This window comes from Barbatula barbatula (genome assembly GCF_947034865.1).
Source record: "Barbatula barbatula genome assembly, chromosome: 17".
Taxonomy (NCBI): Eukaryota; Metazoa; Chordata; class Actinopteri; order Cypriniformes; family Nemacheilidae; genus Barbatula; species Barbatula barbatula.
This window is the reverse complement of record NC_136780.1, coordinates 13,992,461-14,011,910: the sequence shown is the minus strand read 5'-3', so window position 1 is coordinate 14,011,910 and position 19,450 is coordinate 13,992,461. Positions and strand designations below refer to the sequence as shown.

General features: G+C 38.2%; 1 protein-coding gene across 1 annotated transcript in view; it reads left to right on the top strand.

The window, feature by feature from the left end:
- The first annotated feature begins 19,090 nt into the window (after nucleotides 1–19,090).
- Nucleotides 19,091–19,450, top strand: part of zbtb46 (zinc finger and BTB domain containing 46) — a 70,757-nt gene continuing 70,397 nt past the window's right edge. Inside the window, exon 1 of the mRNA XM_079477669.1 lies at nucleotides 19,091–19,307. The gene's annotated coding sequence lies outside the window, so the exon portion shown is untranslated. The remainder of the gene's footprint in view (nucleotides 19,308–19,450) is intronic.

Here is a 19,450-nt window from a genome sequence, read left to right as displayed (position 1 = left end):
TGTCTGTTTTCAGCCGTCTGCTTTTATTTCACACATTCTGCAGTGTTTTGATTGGTTTCTTGAGACTTTCTGATATTCAGCATCTTCAGTCACATGTTTTTCTACATTGCAAAAAAACTGGAATTTAACCGTTTTATTTGACAATGTTTTTGAAATGCGGTAAATCACAGAAATAACAGAAAACGCATGTCCTTTTACTTTCAAACATTTTTAACTTGCGTCATTTTCCAGTCAATGAATTTTAACTTGTATATAATATATTATGTATATTTTCTGATCACTCATTTTATTGGCAAACAGCTATCCACTTTACATTAAGAATTGACATTACAATTAATTATTTGAACAGTGTTCTACTTATCTACTTATTTTATATATTTACATTAAGACATTTGGCAGACGCTTTTATCCAAAGCGACTTACATTGCATTATGGGATCAAACCCACAACAATGATCTTACCACTGAGCTAAAGCAAAATTGTACCATTTTTCTTTGTATGAAAGTGTTTTTTGTGTCATAATACTTGAATTTCCTGTATTTCCATTTGGCCCTTCTTATGTTTTTATACATTACCCACCAAACAGTTTTTCTTCCGGGAGGCTAAATGAAAACTCACCCCGTCAATAAATTGGAGCCTTCCGCACCTGCTTGTACAGTAAGTGTGAACGCCACGCCAAAGACGATTTGTTGCTCAAATCAACCATTTCAATTATTTCCTCATAAGAAACTTCTCTTTGAATCTGCATTTTAAATCAATTTTATAACCAAAATAAGGGGATTGGAAGTCATTCATGTCTCAAACACACAGGAAGGATGCTGTGGTTGTCCTCTCGGTATGGAAACTAACCCAGCTATCTTTCATCAGTTTCCATAATTACCTTCACTCTAATACACACCATTGTCACTATAACAAACTAAACACTTTTTTTCTGTGACATCAGCATGAAGCGGTCAGCTGACCTGTTTATCAGCTCGTTCGTTCAAAGCAAACCACGTCGAGCATTTCACGTATTTGCTAAATTCTGCATTTTATGGAACTTTTGGTTGAGACCTGACCTGTTTGAGTTTGTAGTTTATATTACTCCGACTTAAAGGATCACTGCAAAATATAGAAAATCTTTCATCATTTATTCATCTTTACATCATTCCAAACCTGTATTACTTTCTTTGCAGAACACAAAAAAAGATATTTAAAGAAAGATAACTGTAAAAAAACAGTAGAAAGTACAGCATTAATGGCAACAGTTTGTTCAAAGATAAAGGATCATTAAACACTAAAAAAAGTCTTTATCCTTACAGAAATAAATATATAAAATAACAGCCTCATGCAAAGCATTCTGGTAACCAAAATGAGAAAAAAACTGAAAAAGGTGTATGTGGATTTCTGGTTCCCAGAATGCATGAGGCTGTTATTTGATAGTTTTTTCTGTAAAGATAAAGACTTGTTAATGTTTAATATTCATTTATCTTTGAACGAACTGTTCAAACAGTAAGTTACTGGCAACTAACTAAAGCAAAAACGTTAACAGTGTTGGTAACCAAACAACACTGGCCTCCATTGACTTGCATGAACACAAAACCACTGAGACACTTCTCAAAATATCTTCTTTTGCGTTCCGCAGAAGAACGAGTCATATGCAGGTTTTGAATGACACGCGGGTACATAAATGGCCAAATTCTATCTTTATATTTCTTTGATCACAGTGTGCCTTGCATGCATTATGTACACAGAGTATATTTAACAAATGTAAGTCACATATTGTATGAGAATATTTAAGAACATATATTTTAAAAAAGCTCAATGTCTTACTATGTCTGTTTGTTGCCACAACTATTGACAGTAGTTTAAGAATGTCTATTTTTACAGAATCTATTCTCGCTCATCCTCTGTCGAAGGAACAATAACCGCGTCATAAGGCTTTAAAAAGAAGCGTTTCAGATGAATGAAATGTGCTTTAGTGGCCCTCAATAATGAGATGTCATGGAAAGTTTACCACAAGGCTGTTCGTAGTGACAAACAGGAAGGAGGCGCTTCGCTCGTGTGTGGCAGCTCTACAGCATCTTCAGCAGCTCACACAGGACCTTTAGGTCACAGCGCTCCAAGGTGTGATGGTCCAGCTTCTCCAGAAACAGAGCTCTTCACTTCATTCCTAAAGGCTTAAAAATGTCCTCCGAGTCCGGCTCAACAAGCAACATATGAACGTCTCTGAGGGTAGGGCTTTTTCTGCTTTATGTATTTAATGCATATTAAGCAGCAGTCTGCACATGGATGAATGAATCATCCAATACTGCAACTATTTGGTTCATATTTCTCCAAAATTATACATAGGATGATTTCATAATCACCTATTTTATAACTTACGCACTTAGTTTAGTTTATATGTTGTTTTTGTTATTATATTTTGCATTTCAGCTGGTGAGCGTGATGCCTCTGTGACGGCAAAAAATGGATAAGGTTTCATTTTTGTAAACATTATTTTGGTATTTTGGCACAACGGTGATAGTTTGAGCACTGTTATCAAGACAGAGAGAAAGACGAAGAGTTAAAGCTGTGGTTCATCATTCTGTGAAAGCCACGAGGCCGATACATTAACACAGACGTGGGCCAATTGTCTCTCAGCGGTTGTCATGCAGAAGAAGTCATTGTCCTGTTTTTTTAATAACGAAACATTACAGATCAAGAAAATAAACTGGTCAAAGGCAATTTCTGAACTAGAAAGGCAAAAACATGAAATCTAATATATAGCATACATATGGTATGGCGTGATCTATGTGCACAGTATATGCTAAAAGGTACTTAGCATTTCGCGCAAACAATAAGTCTTTCAAATAAAGTAAATGTAATAAAAATGTTAAATTATTTGTCCCTTTAGCATGTTAGTGTAGCACCAAATATGTACAAATACATTTTTAAGACGTTGCATTTTGTTAATCTGGTTAACGTGTCAAATGCATAGCCCATATTATATCGTTTTGAAGTTTGAAAACCTCAAATATTTAAAATGCAGACACATCTAGGAAACTAGATTATACATCCTTTATCACACATCTGTGAAATGAAAACGCAGAAGACAATTGATAACAAATGATTTGCATCATTCGAATCATAAAATGTAACGGTTGATTTAACTTGACTTGCATAAAACTATATAACGTGAGTATCTAATGCATTCAGTTAAAACATTATTCGTCTATTTGTTTCTCATGATCATGTGTGATTACATTTGGACGTTTTGTTTCTTCAACAGGTCTCACTTTTTCTTATAATGATGTGTCTTTTCCTCCATCATGTAAGAGGCCGACTGGACCATGGAAGTAATCTGTGGTCAGGCTGGTCTCATCATCATGTACGAGCAGTGATTTTAAGGACTGTCCAACCTGAGAATGCTTGAGTTTTTGGTCAATCTCAGGTTCGTCAGCCCATGAAAAACTGTCTCACTTGAACCCGCGCGGATGAAACATGGTTCTTCTAACCACCAAAATGGCTTTTCACGTTACGGCCGAGTAAAATCAGTGCCACTGTATTTGTGTATTACGGGAATAGATTTACAGATACAAACACAGCAGAACTAGTCATTTTAAGATCATTTATAAATTGATGACGAGTTGTAAATTGAAATGCGGTGTAATGTTGAGAGTTTTGAAGTTGGGTCAAATGTTTAATGCTGTTAAATATGTTTTTTGTTAGTCTATATTTGTCAAAATCTTTTTATATGGAAGTAATTAAACTGATTCACACAATATTTGATATACATTACACATGTGGAGGTGTATTTTGGTTTTAACAATGAAAAACTGTTTACCGATCAATAAACTGCTTTACTTTCTCGTTTTCTTTGCTGTTTTACTGCATTATTTTATAAATTGCATTGTTAGCGAGAGTTTGCATCTAAAAATATCATGCTTTGTTTGAGATTTGGACGAAAAAGGCATAATTCCTAAACAAGGTGATTAATATCAATAAAAGAAGCAGCTGGAAAAGGGTGTGGCATGCAAGGTGGATTATGGAAAAGCATAATGACAAATTTGTTGAGACAGAGTTAGAGGGATAAAAACATAATAAATAAAATCATAATTATTTCGAGGGATAAAATCATAATTTTAATAAAAATATGAAAACATCATCATTTACTCACGCAAACCTGTATATCGTTCATTCTTCCGCCGAACCCAAAAGAGGATATTTTATAAAAAACTGTAACCAAACAACGTTGACCCCTATTTACTTCCATAGTATGAACACAAAACATTTTTCTAAATATCTCCTTTTGTGTTCCACAGCCGAAAGAGATATATATTGACATGAGAGCGAACAAATAATGACAGAATTCCCTTTACTAAGCATAGTGGAAAGGTAAACCCACCCTAATGGTCGATTCCAAATCTGCTTAAAATAACGTTTAAAAAGCAACATGAAATGATATTTCAAGCAGGTGGATAAAATAATCATCCGAACTGAGCAATAACAGAAAAACTGTATGTGAGAAATGATCAGGTTGTCGCACTTAAGCACATTTCATAAGGGAATCCTCGGGGGGCCGATATGAGGTAGCTGTGTAAAGATCATGTGTGTAATATCTGAGTTATTCGCTTAGAAGGGCAGATGAAGTAACAGTCTATATAAAGCCATAGAGCAGATATGTAACTCCTGATGTCACGGGCTGCATCTGAATGTGTCTCTGCTCATGGCACTCTGTTGATGTTTACCCACAATGCACCACTAGGGGGATCATTGCCCATGACAAACTGATGATACAGTAGAAACTGTGAGTGAGCAATGAACGGCGTGGCTCATGTGCTCTTTGGAAGCTCTAAAGAAACTTGTAAATAAAAGAAAACAACTGTCAATAATAAACAAGCATACTCATTTTATATTTTATAAGAGCTAAGGGCGTTACGACATGAAGCAAAAATTCACATGCTTTGAGGGGCTTTTTGCTTTTATAAAACGGTTATTCCACATACGCAGCAAGGTTTCTTAAAATAAAGTGATATTAAGGCTATATAATGAGGTCAATGGGGTATTTTATGAAGGCTTAGAACTCGGCTCAACCAATCAGAATCAAGCTGATCGGAACTGACCCTTTTTCTAAAATATATATATTTGGTTTGTATGATGCAGAATGTCGATCATTTGAATTGTTTGGTTCAATATAAATAGAGGGAAATAGAGTCACTGTAGATTTACCTGATTAAAAATGTCAACATGACATTTCATTTTACACAGTCACAGATAGCGAGTTTGTGATAATATCGTCTAATGTCAGTGATGCGTGTGTGGATCTGTTATTCCTGCATCCGATACTGTATGGATCTTTAGCTTTGATGCTTTGTGAGCGAATTAAAGGGATAGTTCACACACAAATGAAAGTGTTGTCATCATTTCCTCGCCCTCGTGTCATTCCAAACCTGTATTTTTCTTCTGCGGAACACAAAAGAAGATATTTTGAATATCGTTGGTAACCAAACAACACTGAACCCCATTGACTTTCACTGTATGAACACAAAACCACTTTCCAGGGAAAAGTGTTTCACAGAAGAAAGACTCATATACAGGTTTTGAACTATCGTGTTACCCGTTTACTTGTCTAAATAGGTACTTCTTCAAAACACGCAACTAACCATCAAATAAATGACTGTACAATGAATAGTTGATCTTTTAAGATGTAAATGAAGGCATTATTTTATCCTCAAACCATTGAATTACAAAGAAAAAGAAAAATTATTTCTAAGATGTACATAATGGAGATGTCCTCCTTTATGTGACAGGCTTAAAAGAATTTAAGGTTTGTAACATGGGACGATTTGTAGGTTTAGTGAGGACCAAATGACGCAGTGAAATATAAATGACTAAGTTTGTTAGGTAAGACATAATGTTTCCATGCAAAGTCATGAATATGGACAATATAACTGTAATAAACCTTAGACTACATGTGCACATACTCTTTAAGTCCGTCACCATTAACAGAGATGCTTGAGAATAACAATAGGTTTCAGTATACGGTAGATGAAACCATAGATGGATGTTTGAAAACTGTATGTTTCGTTGTGTATGTTAATGACATGTTGGGTCTGCACAGCTCGAAAGAGGCCGAAGTTTGTTTAGGGATAAGAGGCTATAGAGGTCTGTTCCTAAAGTGTACTGTATACCTAGGCTCAAGACAGAAATCGAAGCCCACGCGTCTGTGAGTGTGTGCGGGCCGAAGGGTAAACGCCAGTTGTAAAGATCTAATGCATGTTTGTGTGTGTGTTCATAGGCTGTGTGTGGTGGCAGTTTTGACCGATATTTCTACTTCTCTTTCTTCACTTCTCTGAGCTCCACATCCCTGATGACAAAACTGCCCCCACAAGCCCGAGCTGAGGGGAAGAGACCGAAAACAGCCAAATGAGTCTTTTGTTCTCCGTTTTTTTCCAAAGCTCGCTTCGCTTCGCCTCACCTCTCCGCCTGTTTTCACGTGTAAAGTCAGAAGGTGGCCGGCGTCTCAAAAGCTTCTTTAGGTCATCGGTGGCTCTTTGGGATCCGCCGTGTTTGATTCCACATCCGTCTTGATGAAAGAAAGAGAGTTTCGCCAGATGATGAACAAAACTGAGTGAATCATTCGTGTAAACTTACACTGCGCAGCATACAGACATGTGGGTGGCATCTTGTGAATTATGGTCCCTGAACTAAGGCCCGCTATACCTGGACACAAAATGTGAATGTGCACTATGAGTTCTCGACTAGTTAAAATGAGCTGATAATTCATGAAAAGTATTGTGAGTGTGGTTTGGAAACTTGTATAAAATCTACATTTACAACTTGACATGAAGTTACAACATTTTAATAAAATGTAAAGCAGCTACATAGGTAGTGTAAATGCAGTGTTTGTAATGTAAAAATACCTGTAAAAAAGGTAAAATATTTTCTGTAAAGTGTGTAGTATTTGAAGTCTATTTCTGTAATCTGACACATTTTTACATCATTTCAGAAATATGTGAAAATTCTGTATTCTGAATATTTGCCATCTTGCATTGTTCACAGTTGTTGTAAATAAATGTAGCTTGGAGGTTTTCACATATTCACAAGAAAACGCGTGAAAAAATACATAAACGTGTCATTGTTTTGTGCTTGACCGTTTTCTACATAAAATCATCCTGAATATTTAAGGAACTTTCTACCATCTAGACTGTACAGTCAAAAACAACCAGTTTACATATTTAAATAGCAATGCGAATATTTCAAGGGGAGTAATATTGGGGCAGGACCTTCTTCGCCCACCTTCCAGGATTCTACCCCCTCACACATGCATGGATGCCCTTATAAAATAAACAGTTTAATGCATGCACACAAGTAACATTGTGTGTCTCACGAAGCCTTTCATTCATAATGTCATAGCCTGTTTATTACTTCAAGGGCACACACACTACACGTTACATATGACAGGGTAATATTTCAAGGGGGGTGATAATGGGGCATGATGTGTTATGCCCACCTGCCAGGATTCTACCCCCCTCAAACATATGCATGGAAGCACATGTAGTCAAAGAAATAGTTGATGCATGCACACAAGTAACATTGTGTGTCTCATGAAGAGTTTCTTCATATTTACATAGACCTGCTAATATTTCAAGGCCTTTCTAATACTTTCTAATATTTCTATCTATTGTTCCCCATTACAAAACATTTTGACCGTGTCATTAAAATCTTCAATTTTATGATTTATCATGTTAAAAACAGAATTTAACTACGTCTCGAAATTATATAATCTATTTCAGGTCTTCTGTATGCTTGCATGTGCAAAACTTGTTTACTCAAAACCCCTTTAAGAATATAGTAAAGATGAGCTGATAGATGTCCTTAATACTGTATATGAAAATTGAAATAGTAAACGTACCGTTCTTCTTTTATCCATTGTTCAAATAAAATATTACCAACTATCTAGATTACTGATTGCATATTTTAATTTCAAATGTGAGTATTGTATCTTGAAATCTATAATAGTCCATCATGTACATGAATAAACACGCATGACCTATTTTCACCATTTTATGGCTTTCAGGGTTGGCTTCGCTACACCTTAGCAACTGGATCGAACCCCTAAGCAACTGCCATTTATTTTTATTATTATTCCTACTATACCAATGGAATAAGACTTGAATGGCATACACAAATCACAACATAATACATCTCACCTAATCTGAGCGTGAAGTAAATGTGTGTTTACATTACTAAATTACACTAAACATCTTCTGCTGTAATGAATTTCATTAGGATTCAGTTTTGCAGGCTCTTGGGAGAACAATTGTGCTCGGCTAAGCCTAAACACGCAGCGCCTAAAAGACTAGAGGTAGGATGCATCCCAGAATGCATCGCTTAAAATCTCCCAGAAGTCTCCGAAAAGCCACTGGGGGTTGTGGGGCTTGGACAGGTAGTCAAAAGAGGTCACAACCCTCTTTCTTTCTCCAGCCCTCTGGTTCGCTCTCTCCGGTTCTTCTGCTATTGTTTGACCCACTTTTCCTTTGTGTGAGCAGACTGCTCATATAGTGTTGTGTATTGATTGGGGTCTCTCCATCTCGGTTTTTACCTTCATGGTTTCTTCCTTTTACTCCCTTGTGAGATGCAGTGCCCATTCCAAGGTTTTTATATTCCTCTATGGTACAAATTAAGGTCTAGAGATGGAGTTTCAAAAATTGCTCTAAACCTAAATGAAGAAGAATGGGGAAATGAAAAACCAAGAATAGTAGTAGAACAAATTTTGTAAACATCATTTAAATAAAAAATCGTTTAAATGAATCAGTTGCTCTTTAAAGGTGAGATCATCTCCACTGTAGATCTAACTGTGCCCTCTTTTAGCCTTTCTGTTGTAAAGTTATTTTTTATTTCTGAGTTTTCTGAATCCATGAAAAATGATAGCTGTTATTTACGGAAAATGACAGACATGCTATTATAAACACCTTACAGAAATATTATAGCTGCTTAATGCAACTTTTCCAATGAGGAAAGCCATTGCTACAATTTCAGGTGCAACTTGAAGAAGACGTTTGACTCCACGAAAAACAATTTTGGGATGAAAATCTATTGACGTGTTGCTAAAAAACTAAAACATAGAAAGTGAACGATCATTTATTTAGATACAATGTGAAATGCGTTGCTCTCTCTCTCACACACACGCACACGTTCTTCTTGACCTTATTTCCCACTACTCTCTCTCAATTTGCTGTATTGACATGAGTAATATAGTTTTTGCGTAAACTGTTTTGTTTTTCACACAAATACAGTGTATGTGGGTTTTTCTTCTTGTTAAAAATGATGTTGCCTTTAAACTACTCTGGGAACTTGAGTGTTTTTATGAGTTCTTGAGAGGGGGGGGTAGGAGATGAAAAGTAAATTAGAGGAGCTGGTCAGGCGAGCGAGGAAGGGAGGGATGGAGAGAAGATCTGAGGGGGGAGTGACTTAATGAGGGACTGTTTGTGTGTTTATCAGCATGACTGCTGAGAAGACAAGACAAGTCCTTGTGTGTGTGTGTGTGTGTGTGTGTGTGCGTGCGTGCGTGCGTGCGTGCGTGTGTGTGTGTGTATACATGTTTGGATATCAATATTCAAAAAACTCAAAAACAGTCTCTCACTTCCGCCAATACGTCTCAGCAACTTTTATGACATCCTTCTGCAATTTGTTAGATTCCAGGCTGTGATTTAACCCAACACTGCTGGCTATTTTAAAAGAGGAAGAAGCCACTCAATATGTCATGCCCTCACTTCCTGTTTCAATGGACATACAGTACAACCATGCATCGAACACATCTACTTATTTTAAGGCACCTTGGTGGGTCTTTAATTCTTAAATCTGATTGTTGAATAAGAATGTTAAAACATGTGTTCCCTTGGATACCACACTGTTTGTGATACAGACATGGATGATGCCTCAGTTTTATTCGTTTGTTGAGGAGAGCTGTGCTGTAGAGCAGTGGCTCTCAAACTGGGGGCCGAAGATTTTGTTGCAATTTATCAAATGTAGAAATTTAACATGGATATTATGCAATTAAACATCAGGAAAATAAGACCAACAACCAAACGAACTGATGTTCCAACATTGTATCACCGAATATGGTTTTGGTTTCATTCATTATAAGTCTTTATTGTGGGGCCACAAAGCGATGCACCAATAGAAACGCTTGAGAACCACTGCAATAGAGTGCCAGAGATGACATGCAAGATAGCAAAGACAGCTGATTTGATGTTGAATGAATGTTACATTGGTTATTCTCAACACGGATTTCACATTCAATCAATTATCTTTGCTATCTGGGAAAGGCCAACCCGGAAGTTAGCATCAGACTGGTTCCCTTGACAAAAACATAATAGATTTCTTTCATAAGTTTTTGGATTATCACAAAAATAAGCTCTTTGATAAAGGTTTATGATACATACATTTCCATCACGATAATCTTCACAAATGCTCACAACTTTTATGAATTTTAAAACTTGAATACAATGGCCAGGCAAAAAAAGCTAATGAAAAGCTAAGGCTATAAACAAACTGCACCACAGTTGCTCGACATCAACGTCACCACCATCAAACTTCCAACATCTTTCTCAGATTTGATAACAAACATGCGCTCTGATAGGGAACTACACTGTTAAAAATAAAGGTGTTTAAAAGGTTGTTCACAGCGATGCCACAGAAGAATCATTTTTGGTTCCACAAAGAACCATTCAGCCAAAGGTTCTTTGAAGAACCATCTCTTTCTTACCTTTTTATAATCTAAATAACGTTTTTCGCCTTTAACCTTTTGAAGCCCCTTTTTTGTACTCTGTGGATGACTCTCCATCTACGTCTTTTTCAGATTTGTGCCCACATTGCATTCTTTTTTTCAGACTGTTATGCCTGACAACAACTGGAGCCCAGTTTAGCAAATTGTTAGCAACCGCCTTTATCAAGACACGTGAAGGCTTTAAAAAGTTGCAAGTGAGGTATTAATGGTGTGTTTCATGTCCTAAAATAAAATGAAACATTTCTTTGAGATTGTCTTTTTTAACTTGTGACTTTTGACTTCTATGAATAGGCAACCACCTACCAAACACCCCAGCGACCGCATAGCAACATGCTAACAGTGGAACGTCAAACATTGCATAAGCTTTAGCAATTTAGAATTATGGGTGATTGTTCTTCTGTTATTAACACGAAGAAGAAACATCTGTCTGTGTGTGCTGATCGGTGGCTCTATAGCCTTCAATTATGTTCTTCCTCTCCATCACTCTTTTCCTGAACTCCTCCTTTTCTGACCTCACTTTTTCTTTTAACCCACAAAAGCCGACTGGACGGATGAATCATCCCACGCCTTCCCGTGATGCCTCTCCCAGCGCGTCCTTTAACCCATTCCATCATGTGGGAGAGTAGAAATTATTAGGGTGGGTCTTCTTGCACAAGACATGGGGTTGAAATCTCTCGTCGTGCACACACACACAAACATTCTGTTTGCATTTCTTGGCCTTTAATACCCAAAAGGCAGACGCACACTCGCAAACAAATATATACTTAGATTTTTATATTTTCTGACAATGTTGCAGATTTTTTAATGGTTTGAGCATTTCTAAATGGTATGAAGTTCCATACATAGCTCTGATCCCTCCATAATGTAAGACTCTCGTTTTGTCCACTGCCAGGTGAAAATTGTTCAATTACATAGAAAAGTAATCGCATGCCTCCGCTCAACAAGCCACACAATTCTTTAACACAATCATTTACCACTCGTCTACAGCACAGACAGCGTAGGGCTAGTTTACAATGTGTTGGGGTTTGTTCAAATGCTTAACCCCAAGTATGAGCAATGCTAATGTTCGCCTTAGCAAACATCAATTTTCAAACTCTGCATGTCAGCGGCTCTCACGCACATACACGACCCAAGAACGGTCACTCCCAGCTCCAAGCATCTGCCCTCCTGACACACAACCATTCTCCACCCCGGCATACCCACATACAGCATCTCCGCTAGCCCCTACCCTTTCAACCCACGCTGTGTGCTCTCTCTTTCTGCCTTTTCTTCTCTCTTTCTTTCTCTCATGTAACTAAGCTGCTTATACACCTACCAGCAGTGACATCACAGGTTCGGGTGCCAGATACTTTCCAATACATATCGCTCTGTGAGGGGTGGTGGAAGAACGATAGAGAGAAAGAGAGCGAGTGGTTGTTGGTTCTTTCTGAGCTATATTTTCTTCTTGTCCAAAGGCAGAGGCTGAGGGTCTGTCCTCTCGCATTAACCGCTGATCAGACACACGCGGGCCTCCACCACCTCGCTGATGCGGAAGCCTCTGAGACTGAGATTATGACAAAAGAGCGCAAATGTGCCCCAGGAGAACAGCTCTAGGAGAAAAGGAGAGACTGTGAGGGAGTAAAAGTGGAGGAAGATAGAAAGGAAATGAGGAGTATTTTTAAGAATATATTCCTGATGAGGAAACTTTTCTTGCTTGGAGGTATAGTGTAAAAAAAGTAAAAAACTGTAATATTCAGGCATCTGGGGCACCATGAATATTTCTGCACTTTAACATTTTTTTATAGTGTGAAAATTATATTAAAATTATGTAAAATAAAACGATAATATTCCGTAAAATTAGCATTTTGTACAATATTGCTCTCTCAAAGTAGATTTGACGGAGTAGTCAGCTGTGTTTTACTTAGGTAAAAATTCAGTTTCCCATAAAAGCAATAATAATACTAACAAATGAGACAATTGCTATGGTGTGGTGCGGTGTAAAATTATTTTTGTGACAAGCACTTCCACCAGTGACTTTATATTTATATACAATGTCGACCTTAATTTTAAAAGAGTAATTTTCTTAAGACTGAATCTTATAGCTCTTGAGTATAATGGAAATGACTGGGAGGGAGAAATGATGGCGCACTGCAAAAATCCCAATGTCCCAATGCCAATATAATATATAATGGAAATTAGACACAACAGGGGTAGTAATAGCTGTTGACATTTACATAGAGGAACCTCTAAATACATCATGTCACAAGGGTGTTTCCCTGAAATTCACACATTGTCAGAGGCAACAAAATGGTAATGTCTGAAAATGTTCCTGGGCTTTTATTGACATCAGTTCCTCTTGCGTTTCACCTAAAAATGTTTTTATTCTACATGAAACCACGCTCTAGATACTTCAAAAACTCCTGGAAAATATTTTGGCAGAAATCACCCAGTGCCAACAATGAGAAATACATGAAGTTGTGTATATCCTGAATGCACTTGTTTTCTCTAATGAAAGAATGCATTGATTTCCTTCTTCGCAAAAAACATTTCTTCATGTATATTGTAGTGTAGTTTCCATGCAGCCCAGAGCCGATGACCCGAGCACCCTCATGGCCGAGCGCTGCCCCTTTCCTGTGAGGTCAGGGGTAATTTGTTCTGTTGTGGGAGTGTGTCATGGCCCCTAAAGGTCACGTAAGGTCAAATTAAACTGCTTGCTGCTCTGCAGGAGGTCATTAAAGTATGAGGCAACGTTGAGGATTAACCATTTCCTCCCCCTCACTCAACAGGCACCGCTCTCACTGGACCTTCAATAAGATTGTGGGGGCTGAAAGCTTGAGAAAAAAAGAAAGAGGACTTGAATTTCAACAACAGTTTTGTGTTTTGATATTGTTATTAATTATATTTGAAATCATTCTAATTTAAATGAAGGAATAAATTAATATACACATTGTTCAACCAAAAACATTTCATAATTTTATGATCCTCATATCAAATCTTTTTTCCTCTGCAGGACACAAAAGAAGATATTTAGAAGAATGTTGGCAGCCAAACAACACTGAACGCCCATTGACGTTCATTGTATGGACACAAAACCACTGAGACATTTCTCAAAATATCTTCTTAAGACAGATTTTCAACAATGTGAAGGTAAATAAATAACGATATAATTTTTGGGTGAACTATGCCTTTACAGGCATAAATGACACAAAGACACAAATGAAACAAACAAGTATCTTACCGCCACAGATATTAGACATCTGTGTTTTCAATTGTAGATGGTTTGTACCAACTCTAATAAACCGGGAGGGCCATCTGTCTCTCTCGCACTCATAAGATGGGTTTTCATATTTCAGAAAAGAGAAAAAATGTCCTAGAAGCTTTGTGTGTTTCGTGACATCATGAAAACAAGCGGTATAGTGTTCCGACCCACAGGGTTGTACCAGGAGGGTGACCTCCGCGAGAAGATGATGTTTTTGCTTCAGGGCAAGAGAAGGTCATGTTGTACTCTAATCCTCCCCCCTACAAGTACGAAAGTAAATGAAATATGAGGTGGGGAGAGAAACATCTACAGGACTCAGTAACAGTGATATCTGGGTGGATTTTGTTTTTTCTATTTAAAAAACACAGACACAAAAAAACAGAGAGAGAAAAAGATAGGAGCTTGTTAAAGCTAAACAGGAGGCAAGCCTCCGCTCTTTGCGCTTGTAAGCTGGGGAAGGTCACCTCTGACTGCAAAGAACAGAAAAGAAGCAAGAGAGGGAGTGAGATGTAGAGAGAGAGAGAGAGGGAGGCCTTGAGTGATTTCTGAGGGGGCTGAGGCAGTGGGCAGCAGTGAGGGGGGTTAGTGATGGTCAGCCAAGGCCATTCAGTGCTACAAAAGAAACGAGAAAGTAGAGGAAACAGAGTGGGTGGAGTGGGAAGAGAAAGGAGAGACGCCCGGATTCAGCCGGTCTTTAACATTAAGGGGCTTTAACTGGAGTAGTTTGAAATCAGGGAGACTTGTTTTCACACTTGCTTTGACCGTCTGGTTTGACTCTGCCCCCTCATTCTGACCTCACAGGTCTTACATTGTAGCAGTTTGCTCCAAAATTCATGTATGTAACATTGTGAGGAGCACTTTGTATACAAGCGGTAACGGTTTATAACTGTTGCTAGGTAACCACTAGCTATAGTTACTAATGTAGCCAGAGGTTGAAAAAGTGCCAGATTACTGATTTTGTCCCTTCTGTGTTTTCTTTTCTCCAAAAAATCGGCGCATCTGTCAAAGCAGATGTAGTGCAAGAAATGTTAAGAATGTGAGCTGCTCGCTAAACCCATTTCTGCAACGAGTAATGAGCAGAAACAGTAATGAGAAATAAATTATACTATAAATACAAAGTACTGTATGTCAGTATATGCAAATGCTAAAGTAAGCATTTATTACAATTTTTGACAAATAAATACGCATACTTGTTTTATTGTGGCAGTAACAAACCTCTGTACTAAAATCATAGACCGTAAAAAAGATGGAAGATGTGTCCCCCTTTACTTCCACTGTTGAGAAATTAAGACACAATTGTTCCAGATATGACCGCTGACATATTGGGTCGATGACGTCATTTGGAGCCATAGTCTGGGCAGTAGTAAGCATGAGGTGGAGCCGCGGTATCAAGTTCACGGCCCAGTTTTCATGGCACTAACTAAAAAAAAAACGTACATTAGCATAATAAGAACTAAATCAAATTATTAAATAATTTGATTTTTTTGTTTGGTTAACGTTCTGTTCGTTTACATTGAGAGGATGGGATTTATGACCTATAGAGAATGTAAATCTGACGCCCACCCTTTGTTGCATGTTGCAGTGGTGCCGCCATCTTGGGAGGATAATACTCCACTGCTATTATTGTTTTGATATGTACCGTTACTTGTTTTGTTTGATATATGGAGCAATCGAAAGTGAAAGAACCATGGGCTTATCCATGAAATTACTCTGCGTAATGCTATTGCAGTTTTTAACATAGCAAGACCGACCTACCATGGTTATATTTAATAATCGATCGAGAAAAACAAGATACTCGAACTGGATTTGAATCGTTTGCCCACTGTTTTGGACAGAATTTGGCCGCTTTCACAAATGCAACGTTGATGTCAAGAGCCTGCAGGTGCTAGACCAGTTCATCAGAAACACAAGACTAGACTTGACTAGTCTAGCCAACAATGGACCAAAGATCTGTTCTTTCGGTTGATATTTCATAACATTTCTATAGTACAGCACATCTAACTTACACCACCCTCTTCCACGTTGTTTTCTTATTTTGCTTGTTTTCTTCTGAGAGGTGTTCTTAGATAGAAGTCTGTGTTGGTTTTTGTCAGCTGCCATTATCGTCACATTGCACCCCTAGACGGACACCTCGTCCCCGAGCTCCCCATAGTAAACCGCACCGTCGCTGAATAAAACAGACGCACACCTGGTCTCCCTTCAAAATCCACTGACAGACTGGCAGAAACGGAACGCTATTCAGCTCGCCTTCAAATTGATAGTGAAAGGTGGGGGGGACGGTGCTTTGAAACGCATCCGTGCTATTTTTGTGACGGATTGTGTTTATATATATTTTGCGCCCGCTTGTTTGACGCGAGCGATTATTCCGCGGTGCTTCACGGCAGGGGGGCTGAAGTACAGACGCAATTAATTTCAGCCCTCAGAAAGTTTTAAGGATGCTATTTATGTTTCTCCTCCTGTTGTCGTGGTTCAAACACATGTCAGCATTTGTTTCCTGGGTTGTCTTTTACAGGAGTGTTTTCTTTTCATTACGCATCAAGGATCTGCAGTTTACGTGCGTGTTTTAGTTTATTGATGAGTTAATATGTGTTTGCACTGTCTGGCCTAAATAGAAACGTTTTACGAAAACAGCAACATGCTTAAAGGGATTAAAACAAATATGTCTAATTCATTCCAAATATGTATAAATGATGAACACAGAGATTTGCTTGAAACTAAACAGTTCTCGTACCCCATTGACCATCATAATAGGAAAATATACTTTTAAATTTTCTTTGTTCTGCTGAACACAAAAGAAGATATGTTGAAGAAAGTACAGCAAACAGTATTTGGCACTTTTGACTACTTTTGTAATTTTCCTACTACAGTCAAGGGGGCCCAAGAATTGTTTAGTTACAATCATTCCTCCAATACAGATAACTTTAAACAGATTTGGAACAACTAGAGAGGGAGTAATGGCAGAATTTTCATTTTTCGGTAAACTATCCCTTTTTTTAACACATGTTTTTGGTCCAAATGGCAAATTGTCTCCACCTAGCCCAACACTCTCCTTCTTGGTACAAACCAATAAACCCATCAAACAACTTGCATATTCATTCTCAAACATAAAACGTTTTGATTTAATGTGTATCTTGTAAGAGTAACAATGGTGCTAAACACAGCCTTTGGTTAACAATAGATTTAGTTGGTACGGCTTAGTAAGTATACATTAGTAAGTAGCATCTTAATGTATTTGTATAGACGTCTGAAAATACCATGATTACTAAGTTGTCAATTTCACTTTTGTGCTTTTTTGACACACATCTGGTCAGATTTAAAGGTTAGTTCACCCAAAAATTAACAACGACACTTGCATTGGTTTGTGTCTATACAATAGAAGTGAATGTCGGTTACCAACATTCTTCAAAATACCTTCATACAAGTTTGAAGTAAATGATGACCGAATTTTCATTTTAAGAAGTTAACAAATATAATAAAGTAAATAATACAAACAATATAATACAAAAAAAGATTTTGATCAGATTTGATTTGGGTCATACCTACATCATTCGACCCAAAAAATAAAAAGTATTTTCTTTTTTGAACAAACAATGATAAAATAATTCTCATCTGCCTGCTGAAGGTTTGAAATGGGGGAGGGATCTCTTAAACTCTGTCTTTGGTCGGTTCTGCGTGTGAGGTCATTCTTGTCCCGGCTATTGTCCCTCTGGTTTACCTTTAATGAGTGTTCATGATATGAATGAATATGTAAGAGGGCTAATGTAGTTTGGATGGAGGGGCTGGTGTTAAAGAGGCAGGCATTGTCGGACTAACGTTGGCGTGCACGGAAAGGCAGACAGATAGGAAGAGAGAAAAGCAGCTTGATTTTGACACGGATTGTGGACGCACAGAGTGGCTAAAGACCATCAGAGTTACACGCTTACACGGGAGCCAGAAGCCTTGCCATGGGTCAATGGGTTTAATCCACACACACACACTGTCCTTAACACGCTCTGATCCGGCCAAAGCTCTCAATCACATGTGCACAACAAAATGGCCTGACTGTTGTGTTTGAGATTTATAGGTGAGGCGCAGCATGATTCATATAACAAAACTGGTGTAAAGTTAAGACGTGAAGTTTGCAATGTTGTAGAAGCACTTTATTAAACTCTAATGCTAAATAAGTTCACACAACCACGTCCCCTGTCGTGTACATATGTAGCTAGGTGACACTTTCCAAGCAGACTGAGAAAATGAAAAAGCGTGATGATTTGTCGCCGTTGGGCTTTCGACGTTTATTCTCGCCGCTAGGGGGCGTGTCTCACCCTCCACGCATGCGAGAACTGTACACACAAAAGCGTGCAGAAGGCGCTCACACCTACACACACACACACGCACGCACGCACACTTTCTCCCTCTCTCTCTCTCTCTCTCTCTCTCTCTATTCACCCTGCAAATTTAGGATTAATCAAAAAAATGAAAAGCTATCACACACTTTAACTGACCAAGCTGGTTTTTATATACCGTTACACAGCAAGTAAAAAGGTTTAATAAGCACAGCCATTTCTATTATTTGTTTACCATGGCTTTATTCCAGTAACCATCGTTTACGTTCGGTAATACAAATGGTAATCCTCAAAAAACATGGTTACACTTTTACTATAATACATTGATGGTAAATGTGACTTGTGGCCTATTCATGAAATGTTTTGAGCCATTTATAATATAAAATATAGCTATTATAATCACGCGCATATTATAATTCATTGATAGACGTTATAAAAAATGTCTATAATGTCATCTTTGTCATCGTTTCTTTTTGTAATTTATGGGTTTTCGGGAGTTTCCAAATAGAAGTATCAAATACACTCATATTTCACCTGCCATATAAGTAAACTAAGCATCTGAGCGATTACACAACTCCGGCAACATTGTTGCCCCCTATACATTCAAATATGACCCCGGAGACTTAATGGCTGTTTGAGTTCAGCTGGAGCTGTCCAGGGTTTGATGGTGAATGTAAGCGTTTATGTTGCCTCATTTCCTGTATTTGAGAGAGAGAGAGAGAGAGAGAGAGAGAGAGAGAGACAGAGGGGGAGGCTGGTTCCTGATACCGAGACACGGAAAAGCAGGGGAGGGAGAATTACAGAGAAAGACGAGCGAGGAGAGAGAGGGAGAGCGACCAGGGGGAATTACACTGACGGACACAAACGCTTCGCGGGAGTCAAGCTGACTACTGACATTTTGGACGTGCTCTCTCTCCCTCTCCGTCCAGACCAAAATATCGGAGCTCCAAAGCATCGACATCGCGCCAACCCAGGACTCATGGGTTAACAGGTATGCCTCTCTCACCTTTCCCCACTTCCGATCGCGATCGGACCATTGCGCGATTCAGCGTTCACTCGTGCTGCGTTTGCGTCCATAGTTGACTCGTAATTCACTCGCGCGGCTTGGAGGAGATATGAGCTCGCGCTCGCGCA